At 36.9% G+C, this 26,699-nt stretch overlaps 1 protein-coding gene across 1 annotated transcript in view; it reads left to right on the plus strand.

The window, feature by feature from the left end:
* The first annotated feature begins 968 nt into the window (after positions 1-968).
* Positions 969-26,699, plus strand: part of 5-HT1A (5-hydroxytryptamine (serotonin) receptor 1A) — a 76,045-nt gene continuing 50,314 nt past the window's right edge. The window contains exon 1 of the mRNA XM_068288765.1: positions 969-1,371. The gene's annotated coding sequence lies outside the window, so the exon portion shown is untranslated. The remainder of the gene's footprint in view (positions 1,372-26,699) is intronic.

Raw genomic sequence — 26,699 nt, forward strand, 5'->3', positions numbered from 1 at the left:
AAACTGATATAAGATTCCTTTAATTATCTGCACTCAGAAATGTAACAGACAATATTGTATTAAAAATTTAGCTAGTTTGGACACGCAATATTTAAACTGGGCAAGTGGTTTCGACTACTACCTTGTTGTATACTTCTTTTACATTTCAAATGACCAAAGGAATTCAAATTAAACCGTGTAAAAATCGTTTGACTTGAGTTCTTGAGTAAAAGTCACCTTCTCCTTTTGAAGCCCTTATTCATATATAATTTTGGACTCTGCAATCATTCAAATTGATAAACTTAAATTTGTTAAAACTAAAGCCTATTGATAAAGGACTACGAAGTAACTTCAGACACAACTTGTTCTCTTTTCGTACTTTTCGCCTTTACAAGTGTCTTTCAGTCCGCTAATAGAGGGGAAAGGGGCTTGATTGATAGAGAATAGAAAATGTCATTAAATTATGGTATTATCTCTATAGATATTTCTACATGTTCAACATTAAATAAATGCCTCAAAAACAACAACTATCAAAATAAACCATACCTCTGGGCCTATCCCAACGCAACTTTAAGTCGGTGGCTTATCATGGCACTGATAACAGATAGAAAGTGTCAAAAAGAGATTTTCTCTCTTTAGAATGGCATATAAGAGCAAACTCTACACTCTCTTTTGGTGTAAGTCCGAAAAAAAGAGTAAACAACAGCCAGCCGAGGCGGCTAAAGCAGCAGAAGCTGCCGCAGAGACAGCGACGCCTTTTCCACAACATCGTAAGAGACTTCGTGTTTTGTGCTAATATGAGGACTCGGCTACTCGATGTTTGGTTAGGCTACTGCCCAACATCATATCACATATTGCTCAGCACTGTCGACGACGGCGTTGGCTGCGGCCGTAGCAGAGACAGTGGCAGAATTTTGGTTAGCTTTCGACGCTTGCTGCTGATAAACACTTTTCGTTTATCATCAGTTTGTCGATGGCACAGCGGGCAACTGGACGTTCTTACGCATTCTCTTAGCCTTTTAGCTCTAGCAACGCGTCGAGTCGAAGCGACTTTAACAAAGGAAAAGGAAAAAATTCCAATCAGGCTCAACAGAAAATTGTTGTGTATGTGCATCTCTGTTATTCTGAGCGCGCGCGCGTGTGTGTGTGTATGTGTGACTGTGTGTGTGCGTTACTTTAAACGGTTCTCGAGTGATGAATGAGCCAATTTTTTGGCGGCCTTAATCAGTTGGAAAAAATAAAATAAAAAAAGAGATACCAGAAATTCTTGAAAAAATTTAAAAGAAATATTTTTTGTATACATCCATATGTTTTTTTAAATATTTTTATATGGCATGACCCGAATAGAACTTTGGCAAGCAAATTAATAAATCGAAAAGCAAATGCTTATGGGTAAGTAACAAAAGTAATTAAAAGTTTCAACTTTTTCTTTTGTGTGTTTTCTTTAATGTACCAACATTTTCTATGCATTTGCAATTAGCCTGAAGGCTGACTGAAACTGAAAATAAAAATTTGTTTTGCCCAGAAAAGTATGCTAGGCAAAATTCTTTTGGTTCAAAAGTGCAAAGGTAGCTAAACAACAACAACCATGCGATGGTAATGCGATGCGACTTGAAAAGTCGAAAATTATGTAAATGCAAAACATTTTTCGTTCATTTCTGTCATTTTGTTGTTGTTGTTGTTGTTGTCTTGTTTTTTGTTTTATGCATGTAAACAATTTTTTGCGCCATTATGCGCCATCAAGTATGCAAAGATATGTTGACTGAGACAAGAAGTTGAATCTAGTCAGCAACAGAGTGAGAGTGTAAGGTAAGGGCTAAAAAGTCATCTGGCGGCTGTGACATGGCATGAAATCCTTGCCTCACAAATCCTTGCAGAGCTAAATGTGTGTTTAAATTTTTTTCTTCTTGGCTGCTCGAGGGCGGGCATGGTAAATGGATTACCTCCTTCAAATCAGTTTTGACAGTTGACAAACTCTTCTCAAACTGAAATTCAAACTCTCTTAGCCAAAGTCAAAGTTTTCTTTATAATTCTGACATCTACTTTAGTCTGATGTAATCGCATTTGCTTCCCAGCTCTTTAATTAAATTTAACAAACGAAAAGAAAGAAAAACTAGAAAGCACCAAGAAAAAAAATATAAAAGAAAAGGAAACCAAGTGGCCTGCCAAGCGTGCAATATTTAACTTTCAAGTTTTTGCATTCAATTCACGCACCAAAACTTGGCCCACACACACACACACACACTCGGGCATGAGTTTCTTTTTTTGGACAAAGTGCTATGTTTTTATTGTAAGACGTAGGAAAATCCCTGGCATGCTTTTAGTAGACAAAATATGCGCCCCTGGCGTTAAGTTCTACTCGAATGTGTTCATATGTGTAGGGAGTGTGTGTGGGACTGTGTGTAGCTGTTGGGCGACATTTGTTACTTTTATTTACGCACGCAACAGCAGCAGCAACAGCAACCACCCCCTACTATATCCAAATAAGATTAACGTCTCTGTGAGTAGTGAGTGAGAGATAGACAGAGAAGGCCTCATAAAACTTATGCCAGCGGGGGCATAGAAGACAGAGAGACCTAAACTAAACCAAACCAAACTGAAGCAAAGTCAACTTGGCGAACACACACACACACACACAAACACACACGCACACAAGCCGTAGGTGTTTCTTCATTCATCATCATCCATTGCTGCCCATTTGGTCCTTACCCTTAAACCATTCCCTAACACTTCGTAGCAGATTTTTGAGAAAACGTGCAACTTTTCGCATATTATGTGAACAATGTTAAAAAAGTTTCGCTTGCCGTGTCATTTGCTCTGCTTTCTGTCTGTATCCTCTTCGTTTACCCTCTCTCATTTGTGTACTTCTGCCCTTTGGGTCTTTTGGCCATATAATTTTGAGGGTTTTAAATTTTTTTATTGCCTACATTTTGGGGCGTTGTCTAGGCTGCGGTTTATGATCAACTCCCAAGTTAGTCAGCTGCGCTTTATGCGTTCGTATGGCGGCTCATTAATCCCTTGCAGGCTAACGTGATGTGGCATAAATTAAACAATTGCCCACATGTTTGTACTAAGCAACGCAGCCTAATTAACAAACAACAACAAATAAGAGTAGCTTCAGCAACAGCAACAACAGCAACCGCAACAGCAACAGCTGCCACATTGAAAACTGAACAACTGTTCCATTCTAATTAAAATTTTGCATAATTATGCCTATCTAACCCACCAAAAACACTAAAATCAAATGACTTGGTATTGTTCGAATTTTTGGGGTATTAAACGAGATAAATTTTCACATGCAGATTGAATTGAAATTTATTGTTAGATAAAAATATTGATTAACTTTGTATGCATAAACCACATAAAAAAATGTATAAAAACATTCCATTAAACATCTCATTAGTAAGTTTCGTTAAATATTAATGATTTTTGTTATTAAAGCGTAAAATATTTTGAAAACAAAAACAAATAAGAGAAAACGATGCTTTAAGCACATAAAGAACAAAGATAACTGAATTTCGAAAGTCTGCTTTCAAACTGTAAACTGAAAGTCATTACATAATCAAGAGTAAATAGGAAATGGAACAAACAATTCGGAAAACTCTTCGAAACTAAATTCTCTTAATACAGGAAAACGTTTTTTAGAAAGCATAATTAATAACGAATCGAATATTTTCCATTTGAAATGAAATATTTATAGGAAACATCAATGTTCTGTTCAATATAATTGAAATAAATTATTAATTTTGATTGTCTAAAAAGTACTCAAGACATTTTTTGTAAGAGCTAACCAAATAAAAAACGACTAAACAGAAATTGTTTTGTGCAAAGCAACCCAAAAATATATCAAGAGTTAATTGGCAATTTTGGATTATTAAAAAAATCATACAGATCTTTTAATTTATTAATTTTTATTTAATTTAATTTTAATTTTAATTTAATTTATTAATTAATTTATTAAAATTTATTAAAAAAAAGGCGCAGAAATTTGTGTGAAATTCAATTTCAATGTCTCAAATCCCGTTGAAGTATTTTACTCAAAATAAGATGCAAAAATAAGAAAATTTTCCATTACAAGAAGTTTTCCCAGAAAAATATAATTTTTTGATATATTTAAGCTTAAATATTAACCCGAGGCCCACGGGGCCAACTTTTAAGCAGCTTAATGTTAATTAATTTGCGAACCAACGAGAGAAAAAGCAAGCCAAGGAGAAGAAAAACGAGAACCGTACAGCAGAAATATTTTAAATTTCCACAAAAATATTAAGGAAGTCAGGAACAACAGAACAACAACAGGAACAACAACGAGGACAACAGAAAAACCGACAAGCAAAAGTCCTTTGACACTTCTATGATGAGGTTTACATTTCATTCTCGCTTTTGATTCAAACGAAACGTACAAATACATTAACATTTAATTTTGCGTTGGATTGGATTGGTTACACTTTTCCCTTTCATTTTCTCTCTCACTCTGTACCTGTATCTTTCTCACTGGCCATTTAAATTTTGAAGCACTTCAACTTGAAGTTTTTTAAAAGGGAGACGAAATAAATTACAATAATATTGTCACGGCAGCAATAAAGTTTAATATTTCCTTTAAAGGAATTATTAAAAATTGTGTAATAAAAGCAACGTAAGAAAGTGAGAGAGAGATAGAGAGAGAGAGAGAGAGGGTGGTTGGGAGAAAGACAGCAGCCATTAACCTGAGACGGAGCAGCCAAAAATGTTTAGTCGTAAACATATTAAAAGCTACTTTGCATAAACTTTGCCCGTCAAGGTTTCCATTCCATTCTCGTTCCCTCATTCCCTTTTGCCCAACACCAAAAAAAAAAAAAAAAAACTGAAAACGCAAAGGACACATTTCCATTTGCGATTTATTGAAAAGGGAAAAGCCAAAAGCAGCAACAGCAACAAACGGCAAAAACCCATAAAAAATATATAAACAGAATGAACCAAAAAAATGGAAGATGAAAAAAGAAAAAATAATGTAAACGACTCAACGAGTGACGAGTCTTTATTAGGCAGTCGACCAGGCCGTCAGGGCCTGGTTAAAGGCTTCATTAAAAACCCATTTCGTGCATAAACGTTGGCAAACATCATCATCGTCATCGCCGCCGACTTCGCATTCGCAATGCAGCAAAAGGCGACAGCAAAAGGAAACAAAAAAGAAACAACACTGAAGTGAAATGAAATATAAAAAAAAATAAAACTAACACAAACTGCCATATTATTTGCATTTCCAAAGCAGCTGTCAAGTCAAAAAGAGAAACGCTTAGGTGGCAAAAAACCCACCAACTCACACTAACTTATAGGCACACAGATGAGAAAAATTATAGCCAAATAACAGTACAAATAAATGTATGTATTCTCAAACTGTCACGGCGATAAGATTCAGGCAACAGGCACGTGGACTTGCTGCGTGGGACTGCAATCAGTGTCTAAACCCAAATTTGACGTACAAACCAATATAGATAATCGATTCTCAGCGATTTAAGCAAATTTGATAAACAATAAACTGATATTTATTGCATTGAATTTTATTAACGCAACGTGAACGAAAACTGATATTTATATTCCCCTTCAGATTAAATTGGGTATAACCAACTGCCCTCTAAAGTTTAAAAGGTTAATTTCATAATGAATCTAATCGAGGGCTAACAATAAAGAGTGATTTAGTACCTTCAACAATTTCTTCCTTTGTTTAGTTCGAACGTTTGGCTTAGACTATTTGCCTGTAAAACTTATGTATGTAGTTTACCAGTTTACCGAATCTAAAGGAAAGAGTTCCTAATAAAAAAAACGATTTATTAGTTTCAACTATGTTTTCTTTTTAGTTCGTTTTTGTAGACCATTGAAAATGAATTTCGAAAAAAACAACAAAAAGTTGTTTGTCGACTGCAAAACGTATCATTAAGTGTCTTTGCTACATAAACATATGGTCTGATATGACGCAAGCGGTACGCAATGGTATTTAAAAATATGTCAAACATGTGTAGTAGCAAGGTTTAATCTTTATTTATTATTAATTAATTATATCACAGGCTTATCCTTTATTTTATTTTAACGTCTGTCTTCTTTGATCGTAGCCTATCGAATGATCCTACCACACATGGATTAATAAAAAAACTGTTGAGGCATTTGTTTTAGTATTTTATATAACAATGTTTCATTTTTCCATTGCCATGTAAACACAAAAACAAGTGTATTAAATAATTTCTAACATTATCTAATATCTCAACTAAACATACATATAAAAAATCTCGCTAGCTTTAATGTAAATATATGTATATGTATGTGGGAATGGTCTGGCAATCCTATTCAGCCAGCCCTAGTTGAGTCAGCGCGAAAGAATCTGGCAAGCCGGTCAGACAGAGAAGTATTAAGAAGACGAGGTTTAAGACGAAAAGCCGAAAGTGTAAGACGTACAGACGACAAAAAGACGAAAGACATTAAATAATAATTAATTATATCTACTATTATCTTAAAACCAATACTTATCCTAACATTAAATAAAACTATTATAAAACTATAACCGGGACTGTGTTTATTCGTAAGACAATACACCAGTCCCACATGTATGTATGTATATATAATAATCAAGGAAATGCATGTGATGGAATTTTGATAAAAGTAAATATCAAAATGTCAATAGTTTTACTACAATTTGGAACATAAATTTTAAAAGCTATTGCAAATAAATTAAGGAGGAAGCTGATAAATATTTACTATACTGTTGTAGAAATATATATAGTATATATTTTTAATAAGAGTTGTCCTAAAATTAATGAATTCTTGCCACTAGTTTTTTATGGAAGCCTGTAAAAACTTATAGCATACATCTACATACATATATGGTGGTATATTAAGGTCGCCAGACAAGATAGCGACTCCAAACCCAAAACCTATATGCATTCTTGTTCAGTATGAAGAGTCGGATCGATCTAGCCAGTTGCGTCTGTCGGTCTCTTTAAACACCTAGATCTAAAAGCTATAGTAATCAACATTTTTGTAGTAGACTTTTGAACAAACAAATTTATTGAAAATGTTTGCTCTTATGATTGTTATTATGATTTGGTCTTGTAAATTCAATATATTTAGTTATGTCACTTGGTGCATGATTTACTGAAGTCGAAGTGGAGGAGAAGACTTCATTATTTCATAATTTTAACAAGAATATGCACTTTGATCCAGACACTTAAAAACAAAAAAGCTTTCCAACTAAGTACTTCATTTCATAGTGTTGATGACAAATTTATGTGTGAATTTATAACCAACGAGTTAAAAAATATTAAAATACTGATTCTAATTCTTAATTTAGCTAATTAAGTTTTAATAAAGACAAAATTTATGTCTTTGGTATTAAAGCTAAAGAATAAATACCTAAAAAAGACAACTGGTTTCAATTGCCAGCTAAATCAATTAAAAAAACGCGAAAGAGCAATTTAGTTTTGGTTTTTTATTCTTTTTAAGGTGACTCGGCTTAACAGAGTTTTATTGTAAATACATAAACTACATGGCGCAGTCAGGAAAGGAGGACAGGTTTAGTGTTCTGTATTTACATATAGAGAGAAAGCAAACGGTTTTTCCCCTGACGTTTACTTTTTTCTGTCAGCAAAGCGCGTCTAAGCAAAATATTTACAATGCAACGGAGCGATAAAATGAAACGGACACGCCGCTTGACCAATATATATCTAGCCAAATGGCATTTCTGTGTGTCCTTGTGTCCGGACATTCAGCCTCTAGTCTAGTCCCACGATGGTCAGCTGGCTAAAGCTAAAACAGTTAGCAAAACTGCGAGTACATAATCAAGTTTCAATTTCCAAACAATTCAGCTAAAAGCTGAAGCTATAGTCAGTTGACTTTACTTTGTGATGATATTGTTTCAATTTTTCTGCCCTTCGGTTTTTTTTTTTTTTTTGTGCCCTGTGCCTGGAATTTTAAGCGTAACCCAGCAAAAATTGAGTTAGGGTTAGGAAGGATGTCATCACATGTGTGTGTATGTGTGTTGTGGAAGAGAGAGGTAAAGACGAGGCAAACAAGAGGCAAGAGAATTGTACATACACAAAAGGCTGCATTTGACAGGACAGGGGCAGAAGAAAGAACATATGAAGAGACAGAGAAAGAGAGAGGAAGAGTGGGAAAAGGGAAAGAAAGAGGCCGCACACATCAAAGCACAAGCTACACGCATCGATGGCTGGCAACTGGGTGCTGCTGCTGTATGGTTCGCCATGTGCCTGGTGATGCCTTGTGACTGCTGCTCCTACTGGTACTGGTTAGTTCATTATGCCACTAGAACTGTTTAATGTCGTTTAAAGAGTCGCAGCCACAAAACAGCGCGAAACAAAGCCACAAAATGTGGACACACAACGGCAGCAAGCAGAGGGCCAGGAGGCAAGAGCTGGAGCTGTAACGTGCGGAACCCCCGCAAGGGTTTGGACTGCGGACAATGGCCGCTTGCTCTACATTTTTAGCTTGGTCTATGCTGGGGTTTCTCTTCTCCTCTTTCTCTCTCTCTCTCTCTCACACACTCTGTATGTGTGTATGTGTTTTGGGTGTGTATGTTTGTATTATAAGCAATTTTCCATTTTTCTTTTCCGTCTGTGTGTGTTTTTTTTTTCCAAGTTTGCGCTTTGCGCTTTGTTACACGCTGACAGGCGACTATGAAAGCGAAACGTAATGAAAATGGCAACAAACAAAATAATTGAAATTTGGTTTTAGCAGCAACAACAAAAACAAAAACCGAAGAAAAAAGCGGGCCAACAGGAGAGAAAAAAAAACGGGAAAAAATGAAAGGGAGAGCCAGAAATTGGCCAAATGAGAACGAAAATGAAGCGAATGCCAGAACAAAAGCAAAAAGATGGCCACAGCCACAGCAAAAGAGCCTTTAAACCAAAAGGAAAAATGAAAACGAAAAACAACAACAAGAACCACAGAAAAAAAAAAATGGAATTCAAACCAAACTGACGAAGAAAATCCTTAAGAAATAAGCCAGGCCAGTCTCCTCCTAAAGACGACGACAATGTCGCCCGTGTCCGTATTGTGTGCAGATTTGTCAGTTGATTTTGTTTTTTATTCTCGGCTTTTTTTCTCTCATTTTTTTTTTTTTTTTTCATACTTTTTTTTTTGTGGTGCTGCGGTTTGTTGCTGCGTCTTGAAAACTTCTTGGGCCATGGCAAATTAAATTTTCCAATTCGCAAGGCCCATTCTTTATTTTCAGCTTTCAGTTTGCCTGACATATTCAATTTTCTAATTTCACTTGTGAAATTGGTAGGTAGGCCACCCGGCTGCGAGAAAAGCTACAACTACAACAACAACAGCGATACAAGAAATATAACTGAATTTAAAATTAAATAATAAATGTGGCAATGTCGCTGTCTATACAGAAAAAAAATAAGAAAGAAAACACTGAAGGCCAAAAGCAGCAATGACAGCAAAAATAATAAATTGTTACAGACAGTTTCAATTCAACTCAACTCAACTGAACTCAAACTCTCAGCAACATGTCCAGATCATTGTCCTCCTACCCCTCGCACACACAAATGTCAGAATTTGCATTTTTCTAGACTGGCCAAAAATTATTGCGAATAATTGAATTTGTTATGTCGAACAGTTGTTGGGCATTAAATAAGAGACATTTCTTGTGATTGTATTTAAAATTTTAAAGTTTAGTCCAAGACAAACATAATTCCGGCTTTAGTTTTCAACCACTTTCCCAACCTCTTTAACGAATTATTTCAATATTATACATACGTCATGTGGGCTAAAGAGCAAGTACAGTACAATCTTATGATACATTATTTAACTTTCAAAGTCAGAGTTTTAAATTAATATATATATATACTTAAGGACACACGTAAGCGCATAAAAGTATCAACTTTTGTTTCAAAAGTTCTATGCACTTTGTTAGTTTCGTAGCAAAAGGCAAAGTTTTCAACTATTTGAACCATTTGTCTTCATAAAAATCAGTTTCAGACAGTTTCTAATTGCTTCAGTTGGACTTGGCTTTATTGTACACACATTCTGCTTAATCACTTAAATAAATATATATTTTTCAATAATTTATATGATTTATTAAGACAATTAAAATTTATTTTCTAATACTTTTATAATTTTGTAATACTAGGCGTATGAGTAATGTTTAAATATTAAAGAAGATGCTCAGCTAGAACCAGTACCGCATCTATGTTTCCTTGGCAACATTTCTAGTAATTTATTAATGTGATGTTGTGCTTATGGCATGTGCAACTTATTTTAGGCTAAAAGTTGTAAACTGGAATAAGAAATTTATTGCAACAACATCTTGAATAAGTGATGTATTTTCACAATTTTGAGACTTCTATGCATCATTTAAAGTTGAAAAAATCCAACACTTTTCTCTGGAGAACTGGTATTCTCGATATGTTATATATACTATGCAAATTCATCTTAGAAACCAGTCATATACCTAAACAGAAGGGGGAAGCGAGAAGGAGATGGGGAGACACACGCACAGAAAATGACAAAATAAATTCGCTTGCTTCGTGCCCCATTTTTTCCGTTTTTTTATTCTTGGCCTACACAGACACACACATAAAGCATGGCCAAATGAAGCTCTGCAAATCGAGATTCCGAAACGAATCTGCTGCGATTTGAACTGGGCTTGCCAACAAGTTCTTCTCACTCTTCAACTTTATCTTCGTTTTTATCCTAACATCAACTTATCTTCTCTTGCTTGGCTTGTCCTGTTTCGTTACGTCTTGTTTCGTTTCGTTTTTGTTTTGCTTTGGTTGGCTTTGGCATTTGCATTTTGTATTTCACGTATTCTTCATGCATAATTTAAAATGTTTTTGCCTACTTTTCCTGTGGCCCAAGCAAATGGAAATTAAACTTTAAGTTTCGGCATTCAAGCTGAATTAATATGTGGTATGTAAGTATCGATATGTATGTACATTTATCAAGAAAACTAACTAGCCAATTACATCACATACATAGATACATATAGCATTTCAATTTAATTGATTTTACTTAATTGCATACGGAGAGGAATGGGGATAGATGAAGACATGAGGTTGTAGCAACAAGCGACATGTCCATTGGCCCATTACAAATTGTCTAATTGTAGCCAAAGGTAATTGCTTGTATCAATTCCCTTTGCCTTCGCCTCCCCGTTCGACCCCTCCGCAAAATGAAAATTCTGGCTGGCGCAACTTGTCCTCGTCGTCGACATCATTGCTCGTCGCTCTTCACTTGTCGAATTTTGTTGTCGATGGGGGCACTGGGTGTTAGCCATGCCATGTTCTACCCTATTCCAGTTTGTGTACGTGAAAGTTTCAGTGTGTGTGTGTGTATGTGCACTGCATTTTTCATCATCAATTTTTGAGCGGCTGTCAAACACATAAAAAAACAAGCAGGAAAAAAACAGATGGAGGGCAGCACGCAATGCACACGTTGACAGCATATCAAAAATGCAAAAAGTGTTTTTTGCTCTCTATCCCTCTCTCTCTCTTCTTCACTCTCTTACTCTTCCATCATCACTCTCCCTTTGTGGGCTTTGGCTTCTTTAATTTGGCAAAACTCTCAAGCTGAATGACCTTGGAGAGACCGTATGTGCCACGCCTATTGACAACATAGCTGCCGCTGCCGTCGGTGCGCCTCTCTTGCCTTTCATCGTCGCCCACATTTGTCTTGCCATCAAACGCAGACTTTTTAATGGAAACGTGTTTGTTTTACAAAATGTAAAAATAGCCAAAAAGCAAAGCTCGTAAATTGCAGCCCCACCTCAAACCACAGAGACAGAAAAAAAAAAAAAACAACCGAACCTCTAGCCAACACGGTTCCTACCTCTTCTCTGTCTATCCAACTGTCTCTGTTTGTCTGGAGCATATATCAAAATTTAATGGCCCAAACACTCGCACCACCAGGACAAAAGGATTAACAAAACTAATGCCAAAAATTATCAAACTTAACTTAACTTTTATGGCATTTCATTTAAAGTTTTTAATAGAATGAAGCAAGGTCCTTTGGGCTGACTTAACAAAGCCGTAAAAACCATAGCATACTTATGTGCGCACATTTTTATTTCAGTTTAATTACTATTTATTTAATAGCTAAGCGATATGACATTCTTTATTACAAAAATGCGGATAGTCTACCAAAATAGGGAATTTCTACAATTATGATTAGGTTCATTGTGTTAAAAGTTTCGAACTATAAATTTGTTCAATTTAAATTTACATAAAAGTATGGGTCTGTATGTGAAAGACTTTCTAATATTCTACAAAAATCTTTCCTTAAATATTTAATGAAATCAAAAAATTTTCATTGCCGGTTATAAATCACTACTTGAATAAAATTTCTAATATGTATATTTCATTAGCTTTGCTTAAACTTTTTGACATGGATTTGGGTAGTTTGGAAAATCTTAGCCACCTCTTACCTTCAAAAGCAAAATTTTATCCCAATATTGGCCGTAAAGTCGCTGCTAAACGAAACTATATACTATTATTTCTACTTCATACATAACTTTCGACAATGTTTTATGGAGGCAACAAACTTTACGCGTTTTTATGACCTGCCACAACTATGGCTGATAAAACACATGACCAACAACAACAATAACAAGAAACCTACCGTGCCAACAACAAGCCCAGGCCCAAGTTCAACTATAACCATGGCAACCCTTGTATGTAAGGGGGTAAAATAAGAAAAACCTGAAATTTATGACCTTAAAAAGTGAAAGACAGAGAAAGAGATAGAGAGAGAAAGGAAAAGAGAAAAAAAAGGCACACGCAGACAGTCAGTAGCAAGGTTCAGGGACAGGTAAACTTTTGATTTCAATGTCAATGTTAAACTTTGATTTTTTATTGCTGGCTAAGGCATGAGGATTGAACAAGGTCTGAGGGAGGGCAGAGTACGAAATGTGTGGGCATAAGGGCGAGGCTGAAAGACATTTGAGTTAATTATGCGTCGATTTTGGCGGCGCGTAAACAAATTAATTAAAATGCAAACATGCTGCCATTGCTGCTGCTGTTGATGATGATGATGGCGATGGCGCATGATAATGTCATGCCACACACGCACAAATAACTTATCAAGAAGTGGGTAAGGGTGTGTGTGTGTATGTGAGGAGGTGAAAGCAGTATAAGAAAACAGAACAACTGCCAAGTGTCAGAGATGCGTTTCGTCTTTGTTGTGTGTGTTCTGCTCATTAATGTTAATTATTAACCAAGTGACAATTTGAGTGATTTCACTTTGTCCAACCAACCAACAGTCGACTCCCTCTCCTCCTCCCTCTCTATCAGTGTAACGCATTTCCTTGCCTACTCCACGTGGCAATAAAAAAAATGGCATTCTTGCTCTCTCACTCTCAGTTGGATAGACTAAAGTGTGTGCTGTCATTTGTTATCTGTTCAGTTTGACATATAGCTTTACACCCAAAGCAACTTATACACACTCACGCATACTCCTCACACATGTTTATTTGTATGTGTGTGTAACACTCCGAAAACGTTTCCCATTTTCCCGCTATCATTTATATTTTTTTGTTTTGTTTTTTGTTGGTGTTTTGTCTTTTCACTCGTTTTGTTGGCCGCAACGTTTTCACACGCAGCCACATTGCCAATTACACTAACGCACATGACAGTGAATAGGGGAAGGATGGCAAAGGAAGGTGGAGCAGTTGGTAGAAAAAGGCGGAACGGGACGACCAGGAAAATGAATCGTGTGAAATGTCAACACTGGTGACATGCCAAAGTGGAAATGGTAATTGCGTGTTAATTGCTTTACGCGTTCGAAGTGCTTTCGCTATACGCATACCCATCGCTTCACTTGTTTTTTTTTTTTTTTTTTTTTGCTGTCCCTCCTTTACAATCTTTTGCCTTGTCATTGCCTGGCGGCACACACACTCACACACGCCCAACAACACAACTAATCAATCTCTGGCTGCCAATCTTCTATGAAATGGGTAACGGCAGATTTTCTATACCCAACCACCATGCCCAGTTTCAGTAATTTCATTTGCAACCCATCGCAGCTTTTACGCAAAAAAAAAAGAACGGCGAGAGCAATGCAATTCAGTTCTTTCCCAGCGACCTCGTTGCGTATGAGCAATGTTTCAATGGGTGTGGGTGTGCTGATGTTAAGTCTCACTCTCTCACTCTTTTCTCTGTGGGTGTGTGTCGGTGTGTGTGTACGTGCCTATGCATCGACTGCAATTCAATGCTGACAGTTTTTGAAGGCAATTGCATGTTTGCACAAGGAAATTGACATTTTCTTCTTTCAAGCATCTCCATTTTAACGAAATAGAGAGGGAACCACTCACTTACTCCCTCCTTCATCCTATAGAATAGATGCATCCAACTTAGTATGCCTGCACGCACACATGGTATTATTTCTGACCAAAAACAAAGTCTTTCGTTATATAATCCGAGATCGGGTTTCGTTTCCGATTGCGAATACTTTTGTTAGGAATCGGACATAGCAGGCAAAACCGAAATGGATTTAAGTTGGCAACATCTAAAACAAGAGCAGGCCTAATCTTAACTTTTTAAAACACTTAAAATTAACCTCATATTTTAAAGTCCAATCGTCAGGCAAAGATCTTACGTCCTTGAAATGTTCTTTTGAAATAAGTAAACTCAGAGATCAATTAGGTTTTGAATTCTAACAAAGAAGTTTAAAATGCATTTGCAAGTGATTTTTCATAACTGATTTCAGTTTTTCAGAGATAAACAAAACGAGGCAAACGAGACACATTTGGTAAACCCCACGATGGGGCAGTGGCCCCCACATTCATTTGTTTATTTAGGTCAATGGATAATAATAATCATTTGGCATTATCTAACTTAATAATGACTGATTTAGTATTTAATGTTAATGATTAGTTTCAATGATTTGCAGACTACTAAGTAGTTCTGTGATTAATACATTCAAAACGTAAGCGAGTAAATCCACTTGTTGGGATAAAGATTTCAAATTGTTTATCCAAGGTTTCTGGGAAAAGGATCTTACAAGCACATTTAAACTTTCATGAGAGGCCATAAAAAAATACTCACACTCATACTTAAACACCTATTAAAGTATGATTTTCTGTTTTGTTTTTTTAAGCAAAACTTCCAAGTTATTGTACTTGAAGCCTTCTTTATGACCTCCACAGCCATATAATGTTAACATTGTTATCTTCACCTAAACCCACAATCTATGAGGAAAAATTGTAATTTGCTTTTTATCTGTCACCTGTGTATTTGATTATTGACATGCCCCTTGTGCCACCTCTCGGCTCACTCATCTTTGCTCATGCTCCCGCTCATACATTGGGTTGTCAACACATGTTGCCACGGCCCGGTAAGCACATTATGACTGTCAACATGTTTATTATTCACCTGTGCATGAAACAGGCCAAGTTATTAAAAACTTTGCCACATTAAAGAAGAACGCAGAAAGAGCGCAGAGTGGAGAAAAGGGAAAATGGTAAAAAGGGAGTCTAAACAATTGGCAAAAACATTTCTTGTCGAATGAAGAAAAAATGTAATAAAAGTTCACAAAATGCGACGTGTTTGCTTAAGTATTTTTAAGAAGAAGCGTGTGCTGGTATTGCAGGAAGAAGTGGTGTAGATACGGGAAGAGAGAGCTCGAGAGAGGGGAAAGAAGCAAGTTGGGGTTTTGACGCAAGGAGCCAAGACCAAAAGCCTTCTCCATGTGCTGATTGTGATAAATGCGACAAAGACATGTGTAAAATATGCTTCATGTGCGTTATTATTGCGTTTTATGGCCCGTGGGAAGCGACCTGCACACACACACATACACAAACGCCCTTTTCCACGCACACACACGCACACAAACACACGTAATAAGGTGCAAAACACATTCCAAGATGTCGCCGCTGGGTCCTTTTATTTTACCTTTTTCTGCTGACTGTCAAAATGTTCAAGTGTTTAAATATTTGCCAAAGTTTCAGCAATGCCAAAAATGTTTTTAATTGCATACAAACATGGGAAACATTCCCATTCGTATGGGTCCAGTTTAAAGTCAAAGTTTGTTTGATCCATTGCCTTAGTCCCCCCAAACAAAGCAAGTGCACATTCAAACTGTTTAGGTAAAGCGAAAAAAAAAAATACACACAAACGGAAGTCACTCCCAATGGCCACATAAGCCATAATCAAACCTTCAGACGAAGCCTCAACCAACCAACAAAAAAATTTCCCTAGAGCCAAGCCGAACCAAGTTCCACAAAAAAAAGAAGAGAAATAATAATAAAGAAAAGAAAAGGAAAACTCAAAACTCGAATTGTTTACGCACAGAATACGCGCACTCATAATGTTTATATATATAATACACATGAGAAAAAAAAGAAGACATAAGGCATGTTTGCATATAAAAAAGAAGCATCAACAGCATACATAGACGTAGCTAGGACTAAATCCAGAAGGAACGTATCGCTTTCAATGAATCATGAATGAATGAATTTGTATTTCAAAACAACTTTGATCGCATTTGTAGTTGGGTTTTCAGTACCGTCACGAAGTACTTATATCATTAGACACATATCATAGTGTTAGCTTCTATAAGGTATACGCACTGTGTAACAGTTAAGCAAATAACATGTCCAGAATAAGAATGCGGAATACTCTTATGATCGTAAATAATAATAATATAAAATCAAGTTATGAAAGAGCTATTCTGCTTTTCAAGGTAAATCGTGAGTTTCATCTGCTAACGTCGACAAAGTAAGAACAATTCCGTTTCCTGGTCGAAGTCATTTATATTGCAATCTATTTTTAAGATTCAAATTTTGTATTTACCATTCAAAAACTTCGTTGTGTTCAATTTGATCATCTTGGAACACATTTTAGTAGCCGTTTAATTTAATTGCTGGTCATTACTTCATATGGATGTCCTGTAAGTTCTGTTAACCATGCCCAAAGCTGCTGGTGAGTGCCCCGCATGGCCCACATGTTACGCCCATGAACCAGCAGTTAAAAAAAAAAAGAGCCAACTTTTTAATAATAGCACAAAAGGCAAAATGCCAAAAGAAAGAAGGGGCCTGGGAGGGACTTGGGAGTCTACTGACTACTAACTGCTGACTCTGACTGAAGTGACTGGCATGCCTCATAAAAGGATGACTTTCTCCAGGACCCACTCGCACCCCCCATCATGCTAACCCACACTGGCTTTTAACCATTTTTCTCTTTCTTTCGTTCTTTCTTTTGCCACTCAATAGGACAGTCTGTTTATGATGGAAGCCAAAGCTAAAACCCTTTTTGTATATATGCCTAGATGTGTGTGTGTGCGTATGTATATGTGAATGCGTGCCTTCATTTTAAGCGTGCGTGTGTGTGTGTGTGTGTGTCAGTCAGTCAAGTTATTTGCCTAAAAAGAATTCGTTTATTGAATCATTTTTTTTTAGCTGCAATTAAAGCTAAGTAAACTCGTTCGTTTGCGCGTTTTATTACTCGCTTTATGATTTAGCTTCCTTTTCAAGCATAATCAATTAGACAAAGTGCACACCCGCTGAGAAAGCAAAAAAAAAAAAACAAGAACTGAAAAAGTAAACCCCAGCTGGGTAAAGAAATGGAAGCTGGGTTGAAAGGACGCTGCGGAGTGATGCAAATGAATGTTGCAAAACTTTCCACTAACAAATATATGTATGCACATACATACACTGCGTATACGCAACGCAGTAGATGACGAGTACCACTTGGGAGCGTAATTTTTGCCCGGTTTTTTACTCGGTAGCAACTAGCACTTAAGTCTGCCATTTCATAAAATAAACCATCAAAAAGAAACAAGTTTAAGTGTGTGCAGGCAGCTGCCACTTTAATTGCATTTTAATTAATTTTTTTTCTCTTCTCACTCACTCGCAGACTCTGCCCCGTGAGTGTGTTGCATATATACTACCTACCAACCATACATATATAATTACTGTGGCTGCGTTAATTGCTCTGGCCAGGTAAACGTAAATGCTCACACATCAATTACACAGCTCGACTTTAAATTTCCCATACACACAATAAATATGCTAGTATTCAAAACTGAAAATGAAACTCAAACTGAACTGAACTGAACTGAGCTGACCACAAAATGCAGCCAAAGTTATAGTTCAAGGACAGGGTCATGGCATTTGACATTCAGACTGCCCTACTAGACAAACAATTTGCAGTTCGAGTGCAGGGCATAATAATGTGATTAAAACTGTCGAGTCAAGTGCTTAAGCAACAGTTGCAACTGGACAGCAAAAACAATACTAAAACAGGTGGACACAAAGAACACACAGATAGAGTGAGAACCAGAATAAAACAGAGAAAGAGAGAGAGAGAGAGAGAAAGAAAGATAAAATGACAATGATAGGGATGGAAGACCAACCAAAAGCATGGCCACTAAGCTATGCAAATGTTTGTCCAAAAGCCAAGAAGACAACACTGTGTGTATTCCCTCAATCCTCAATCCACATCCTCGTCTTTACCGCCATCACCGTAGTCGGCGTCGTCGTCATCGCCATTGGCCACATTGAGCAAATAAACAAACAATTAAAAATAAAAGCGCCATTGCCGTGTGCACAACAGAAAATGTGCCAACAAGTGAAGGTGGTTTTTGGATTTTCAGTAATCTCCAGAGGCAGGCTATTTCAAAATACTCTCACTCAATAAAGAAACAAAGCCAACTCACATAATTTCAAAAGATAAGAAATTTGGCAAACTGACGATCTTATCAAATGTCAATATCTAAACGATCGACTCTAATATTGAAAAAAACATATTCCAAAATAGAGAAATACTTCTCATAAGACTATCTGTTCTATATAATAATTTATTATTATTTTGTTCTTTGAAAAATGTACTTTAGAAAATAAGTTGTTAATTTATCTGCAAACTTCTTTTTATTTAAACCTGATGCCAAAATATTGAAGCGCATCTGGGAATATTTTTGCTTCAAAAGAAAAAGAAAATAGAAATTGATTTAGTTAAGCTTCAAACATCATTAGGAATGTTTCGGAAGATGCATTGTCATAAGATGCAAGCTTTTTTATCTTTTTTGGTTTCTTGCAGAAACTTTGAATAGTTTAAAATTATTTTTTGAGTGGCCAGGACACAGGATTTGTTTTCCAACATAGTCTCCCTTGTGTTGGAAAACAAATCCCTAAAATGTTGTTCATATAACGAAATTTGCTGAGAATAAACAAATCAAGGTCGCTTGATTAAGAAATATTTTAAATAAATACAAATTTTTTCCACTATTTACTGATTCTCTCTAATTGCAACATTCTGACTAACAAAACGTTGTGACCTTTGTATGCTAAAAGAGTAAAAACATAAAACTGCTAACCCTATGGGAATTGCCAATGGAAAACTGGGTGATGGTTACCTGCGAAAGGGGAGTAATGGGAGGTCAACTTGGGGCGGTTTTAGTGTGTAGTGTCTGAGCGTTGGTTTACTTTGGTTTGTTAGTTCCCAGCGTCGAGGCACCGAGGTCGTCCAGGTAAACACAGTAACAACAAATATCTAAACACAGACACACACCGAGAGAGAGAGAGACACTCTGACAGTGGCATGTGTTGAGCCAGCGACTTAAAGTGCGTAAATGAGCAAAATACACACACACACACACATATGAACCCATACTTACACATTGGGGGAGAGACAACAGAGAGCCAACACGAGCCCACAGTGGGCGCTTATTATGCGTATACTTAACATTTATTTCAGTCAGACAGGCAGACAGCAGCCGGTAAGTGGGTGTGAGTGTGTGTGTTCTGTGTGTCTGTGTATGTATCACTATGAGTGACTGGCAGCACCTACTCGTATAGTCCTAGGCAGAGCATAAATCTCATCGTGCATTCATCAATGTCAAGCCACAAGTTTGCTTTTCATTTGTTATGGCTTCGCTGCCTGTTTCCATGCTCCCGCTATGTATTAGTGTGAATCTATGTGAGTGTGTGTGTTTGCCTGTGTGAGTTTATTTGTTTGTATACATGTATGCCTAGTGTCTATTGTTTAGCGCATAAAATGCCAGGCAGTCGCCTGCCTGCATTGCAATTTTTTGCGTTATTATCTCTTTACGAGAGCTGTCCCATAATATTTGATATTTCTGGCTACATCCAAAAAGGTAGGCAACATTTAATACACGCCAAACTCACCTCGCTCTCACACTGGCCTAGGATAATAGAGAGAGCGAGAGAAAGAGACGCACACACAATAGTTTAAGGACAACACATTCACAGCTTTTGTGTCTGCCAGCATTCGACTTACAATTTGCACATCATGCTGCCATTTGTTGGTCCCAAGTGGTACCTTGGTTTAGATTTTACATTCTCTTCTCTTGCCGCTATTAAAACTTCATAGAATGCAGTAAAGAGACAATTGCATGCAGATACAGATATACATACATACATATATAAGGATAGTAAAATAGATAGAGAGATAGTAGAAAGTGCAAGAGCTACGGCGTCGTTCAATAAAACTTTAACTGCAATGGCAGAAACAGCATCAACAACTATTATGGCAACCAGGAACGAAATATAAAATGGGATGGTAAAATTTGCTTTGCATTGCCAAGAATTGTCTAAAAATGAAATAACTATTTTATTTTCCTAAAAGTAAAGGAATCTCTTTGACTTTGATATGCTCGTACACAACTTTTCATACCAATTAAATGTGGTTTTAGATTCGTAAACGTAAATCTGAAAGTCTTCTCGCAAAGAATGTAGCATCCATTTGGAGTTGGAATTAAATATTTATTTGGATTTAATATACCCATAGGCTTAAAATAAATACAATACTGAAAGCAAATACCATTTAGTGTGCTGGGTAGGTGACATATTAATGGTAGGATTGTTGCATTACCAAAAAGTCCTTTTTGATTATATTTTGAAACATTTTTCGCTCGATCATCTATTCATCTGAGCACTATTAGGTTTGATTGATTTCCATTATCCCCAATTGAACTTACTTTTCAGTACCTTTTGATTGAACTCTTTGAAAAAGGCAAACTGTTATAAAATTCTCTTTGTTTCAATTCAGGCACTTAAAGCCTGTGTAAGAACTCCATTTCGCTCCTGGCAAAGACGAGAAAAAAAATGAAAAGGATGGTAATGACAAGGCCTTGGGCTACCGGGCGTATTCATTTAAGCCACCTCGCAAAAATCATGCAGAGTAACTAGGCCAAATTGTCAACATCCACCCACCTGCTTTTCGTTTGCCCACCCATTGCTTTAACCAATTTTCTTTGACTGCAACGTTAGGTTTTACGAGTGGTCGGCGCCAGCAGCAGCAGAGCCAACAACATTTGTTGGAGTAGGAGCAGTTGGAAATACTATTGCTATCGCTAGTGTCAACTTGAGCGCACACATTAAATAAGTAAATAAAGTAAAAAATAAAACCAAAACCAAAAGGACTAACTCTACGAATGTGCTGTAGTTTCTATACACTTGCCGTCGTATCCATAGAATTAATTTTGGTCATTTGATTTCGACGAACTTTTTACAATTAAACGAAAAATAATGAACTTGTTGAATTGTTACTTAAAGAGTTTGTTTATAAAAAAAAAAAATAAGTTCCATGAAGATGGTTTAGACTAAAATAACACAAAATATTGGATTAGGTCAAAACTTTGGTTTAATCTTTAAAGAGACATTTAATATCATGATGCGGCTTAAAGTACAAAAAATATGTTGACTCGCAAAGCCCCAAAAGTCGGTAATGAAAATCGGAATTCATCTCCTAATAGTTTTTGTTTTCTTGCAAACGTCTTTAAAAAGTCGCGATACCCCTTAACAAAAAGATAAAAATAAAACGACAATGGCAACGAGTCTCGCCCTTAATTTTTTTTTTTTTTTTGTTGTACTCGTTTTTATTTCTACTTTTTTCCGATTTGGCAGCTTCGACAGCTTGGCTCAACGCCCAAAATTGTGCAATATAAATAAGATAGTTGCCCTTGAGCCATGCTTTAAACTGTCTGACGAAATGGGCAAAGTTTTCAATTTCAATCGAATGCAAATGAGTAAAACCGGCCGTATACAGATACCTATGGCTCTTGGCCATGTTTTTCACACCTCGTCGATTCAATTTGGAACGTTCAAAGCTAACAAGCTGCAAAATAGCCGGAAGCTCAATTCACTTCGAGTCATTTGGGGTTTTCCTGACGCAAAAAAAAAAAAAAAAACAGCCAAAAACAAAAGGCAAAAAAACACAAGAAAACGCACACAAAGCAACAAAGAGAGTATGAGTTATAGAGGACAGAGTAAAGTATGAAAGCAATCCGGGAAAAGCATAACAGGCAAGACAGCAAATCACTTGTAAACACTTGAAAGAGAGAATGAACCAACAAAAAAAAAAATAAAAACAAAAATAAAAAATAATAACAGCCGAGGCCAGTGAAGCCAAACACAAATCAAAAGATAAACTGGATACTCTCCCTCTCCCTCCCGTCTCCCCCTCTGCCATGCTTTCCCAAATGATGAAAAATTGAATGCGTAGCTCATCCAAGCAAAATCTTAACCCATGGGGCATGGACGAGCCGGGTCTGGCCAGGGATTGGCAGCATGTTGCGTAAATAAAGTGCAAATTTCCAAAGCCGTGCAGACAAATGAGCGACCACTCAAGATGACAAGTGACTGTCCATGATCGAGACTGACCAGCTGCTGCTGCTCCCGCTCCCATCTCCTCTTCCTTCTCTTGCTGCTAATGCTGCAATGGAGCCCTCAATATGTTAGTGTCAGACATGGAAGCACATGATGGAAGGGGTAGATGTGGTCTTAGTAAAAACTGACCGGAGGATTGGGTCAAGAAAAAAAAAAATAAACAACAACAACTTTGCAATATAAAAATTCCCCAATAACAAATTGAAAAAACAAATTTTTTCGATAAAACAACCAAAAGAAAAAAAGAGAAAAAAAAAAATGAAAATATAAAAAACAAGCAAAGCAAAAGTATGGAACATAAGGAAAGTTTTCCTTGCTCGTTTTTCGTTTCTTAGGGCAACTGGGAAAAGTTTTGCTTCTGCTTTAAATGTCGATAAAAGTTTTGTTATACCCTGTACCTAATGAAAATGTGGGCATAGACTAATTCAATGGTTTAAACTCTTCAACAAGCAACTCTCAATAGGTAATTAAAACATTATTCCAATGAAAAAATTGATTAAATTTACCAACTAAAAATACAAAAAAAATGAGAACATTAAAAAAACAGAATTGGTTTATCTCTTGACGACTGAGTCTGAACTCTATGAAATTCTCTGCTTGGTTATTAGGTTTATTGGGTAATGGGTATCTGAAAAACGAGCAAATTTAAAGGCAGTGTTGAGATTTTTTCCTTTACTCTACTCTGGACGCTATGGTAATAATATTCGTTAGCCCCGAGGGCATAAAGTCCTCAGCTATGGCTATTGCTTAATCTGTTGGATTGCTATTTTCAATAATAATGATTATTAGCCGGCTCGAGCATGGTGTACGCACCGTGAGGGGACTGGAAATCGAATAGGGAGTGCCAATGGATGCCAGTTCAACTATTGGTGGAGGAGGATGGCAGGGGTTGGGGTAGCCCGGAGGTTAGGTTTATTAAATTTTCAACATATTTAGCTCGGCATTGGGAAAACTTAATTAAATACATTAAAAGCTGATTAATAACAAAATGAAAATCAAACATGACTCTGACGCAAAAATTTCCTCATTAATATTAACAACTTCATTTAAGCCGCCACGTATACCCATCACCTTCTGTTTTCCTCCCCTGGTCTACTTATTACTGTCCCTATATACTTATATCCTGCTAGGATTTGCTCTTGATGATGATGGTTGACGGTTTGTGTCGATTATTATTTTTGCAATTATGCAAAGTAGCTGTTGCTAGTTGGTTGATGATGTTGTTGTTGTTGTTGTTATTATTGTTGTTGTTGCTGCTGGTTTTTCACTTTTTTGTTTCGTATCTGCGTGCACAAAGTTTAATATTAATAAATTTTTAATCAAAGGCCTGACCAAGACCACGGCCAGGGCCAGGGACAAAAAAAGGGGCCCAGAGTGGCACCCACTGAGCGAAAACCAGTTGAAAGCGCGTCAAGTTGTGTGAAGTGGTTGCGGTGGTTCTGTGGGTGAGACTGATGGCGATGACGACGCCGATGACGATGACGATGACTGACGGTGACTGGCAATGGTGGGTAGCTACCGACTGCTGGCTGTTGCCTGCGGTCCTTGTGGCTTAACAACCAGAAGATCTGCGTCTGTGTCTGCATCTCTGTCTGTTCTTTGTCTCTCCTTCTCTCTCGCTCTTACAATCTCTCTCCGCAGGTCAAATGAGCCAAATAAATGGAATTAACCCATTAAATTTCTGCACGTTTTCAAAATGTTGGCTCTTAAAGAGATGCCTACACCTGATTTAAGCTCAGAATTAAAGCCGTTGGCTAAAACTGTTTGAAAAATTTCGGGTAAATTGGAAAAATTAGAACGTTTGACTAACTAAATTGTTTAGTGAAGTTTAAAATACAGTATTAAAAAACTTCTTAAATCACGTCATAACACAAAATTTTTAGGCCAAAAAATAATTGATAAATAACATAATTTTATATATTTCATCTCTTATGTTTCCGGTTAATGTATTATTTGATTTATTAAATGAATTGGTGACCCTGTTGTATTTGAAGAGAAACGAACAAATTGCACAATGCATAAATGTTTCATGAAGTGTCACTAACATTTATTTTATTTATTACTTATATTTGAACAAATTAGATTGGTTTATGCATCGATTATTAAGCTATTTCATTATGTACTTTTCTCCTCTATTTTGCATCTATGTATTTTATGTATGAATGAATGTGCACACGTCCATCGATCGACTGAATGGTTAGATGGATTGAATGTCTGACGGCTCGACGATGCCTCCTTTGAAACTCCTTGGAAGTGCTTCAAGCGCATTTGTTACACGTTTATTTGCATGAGAAAGAAATCACGTCGCACACGTGGCCGACACACAAATCTTTTCTGCTCTTATTTCGTTTTCGTTATATATATTTTTTTTCCTCTCTCTCTCTCTCTTCTCTATCCTCTCCTGAACACCCTGTAAATGTAAGATTGAAGACTATATTGGTATAAATAGAATGCATCCTTAAAATAATAGATTAAAGTAAAGAGAGTAATAACTTAAGATCCTAAAGGAATTCCCATATAAAAAAGGCCCAACCAATACTTAAATAGCTGCTTTAGTGTGTCTTTTAGGGTATCATCAAGTCGTTTCTTGTAGAATATTTTCATTTTTATTTCTGTTACTTGTGCGCCAAGGCATGAAATCATCAAAATCATCTCAACAGATGCGAGAGAAAAGGCTTTAATATAAATATAACTGCTTAAAGTGCATAAAATTATAAGGACTCAGGCATTCCATCTCTCTCTACTCTCCGACTGTCTTACTCTGTCTCTGTCTCTCTTGTTTACTCGCTGCGAGTGTGTGACTAATTGATTGAGGGTGCTGGCTACTTAAAGTGCCTCTACCTGAAGCAAGTTGCAACAGCATGCTGCATAATGCATGATGAGAAATAGCATGAGAGAGAGAGGGGGAAGACTGAGAGAACGTTGGAAAGATGGCAAAAGAAATTTTATAGAGTTGCATTACCTGCAGGAAAAACCAACGCACATAAGGGCAATGGCGGCAAATGACAACAAACAGAAGGATGATGATGACACAGGGGAGACATGCGAGGCAGAGGCGAGAGAAAAAAAACTTGTGTGCAAAAAGCATGTCAAGTTGTATGGCATATAAAATTTATGCGAGCCTTTGGAAAATGTTGTGCGACAACTTTGAGGCAAAAAGGGCTGGCTGGCTGCACACGCACACGGCTCATAAATTTTTATTGTGTGGTAAAAGATGGCCGACGTCTCATCCCCCCAGCCGCCGCTTCATCTACCATCTTCAATCCTCATCGTCAATCCGAAGCTCCTTCACTTCACCATAGTCGCTCAGACCAGTTTGTTTATGCGTGCGGTGGCCAAAATCAACAACCACAGAAACAGAAACAGGAACACTGTCAGCAGTAGTCCATAAAGTGGCAAGAATTGAAAGAGAGAGAGAGATAGAGAAAAAGAGCGAGAGAGTAAAAGGGAATGAAAGGGAACGAGGGAAAGGTTGAGGAACAGGGCAAAAGTAATGAACGAAAGTGCGTTCGCACGCCATTCAACGCGAAATCAACTAGCCAAGGACCTGAGAATACTCACCAACAAGGACCCAGTGCAGTTGGTTGTTGCTGCTGCTGCTGTTCCTGTTGATGTTGGAAAATAAATTCATTTCACTGTCTCAATGCCTGACGTATGGACTATGGACGGAGAGACGGGCGAATGGACTGACGACGGATGCCTGCCTTGGCCTAGACGTGGTTCGGGTACAGGAAGTGTTATTTAAATGCAGGATATTGCAGACGGAAATTTATTATCATGCGGCATGACATTAAAGAAAATATATTCGTCTATAGCAAGGTTGGGCGATTTTCGTACCAAGAAAGGCACGTGCCCTGGCTCCCAGTCAAGGCGCCGGGGCAACTTGAAAGTAATTAAAACTCAACAATTCACAGTCATATATTATATTCAAGCAAACTCAGTCATTTTTCAACATTTTTCATGCGGCTATGCGGATTAAGCATTTACAATATTAAATGTTCATATTATGTATAGAAGAACTTAAACACAAGTCATGTTCCATAAGCATTAGGTTTATATTTTTTAAAGAATTTTTTAACTTAAAGATTTCAAAAGATCTAAGAAAGAA

This window comes from Drosophila tropicalis, unplaced genomic scaffold (genome assembly GCF_018151085.1).
Source record: "Drosophila tropicalis isolate 14030-0801.00 unplaced genomic scaffold, ASM1815108v1 contig_593, whole genome shotgun sequence".
NCBI classification, from domain to species: Eukaryota; Metazoa; Arthropoda; class Insecta; order Diptera; family Drosophilidae; genus Drosophila; species Drosophila tropicalis.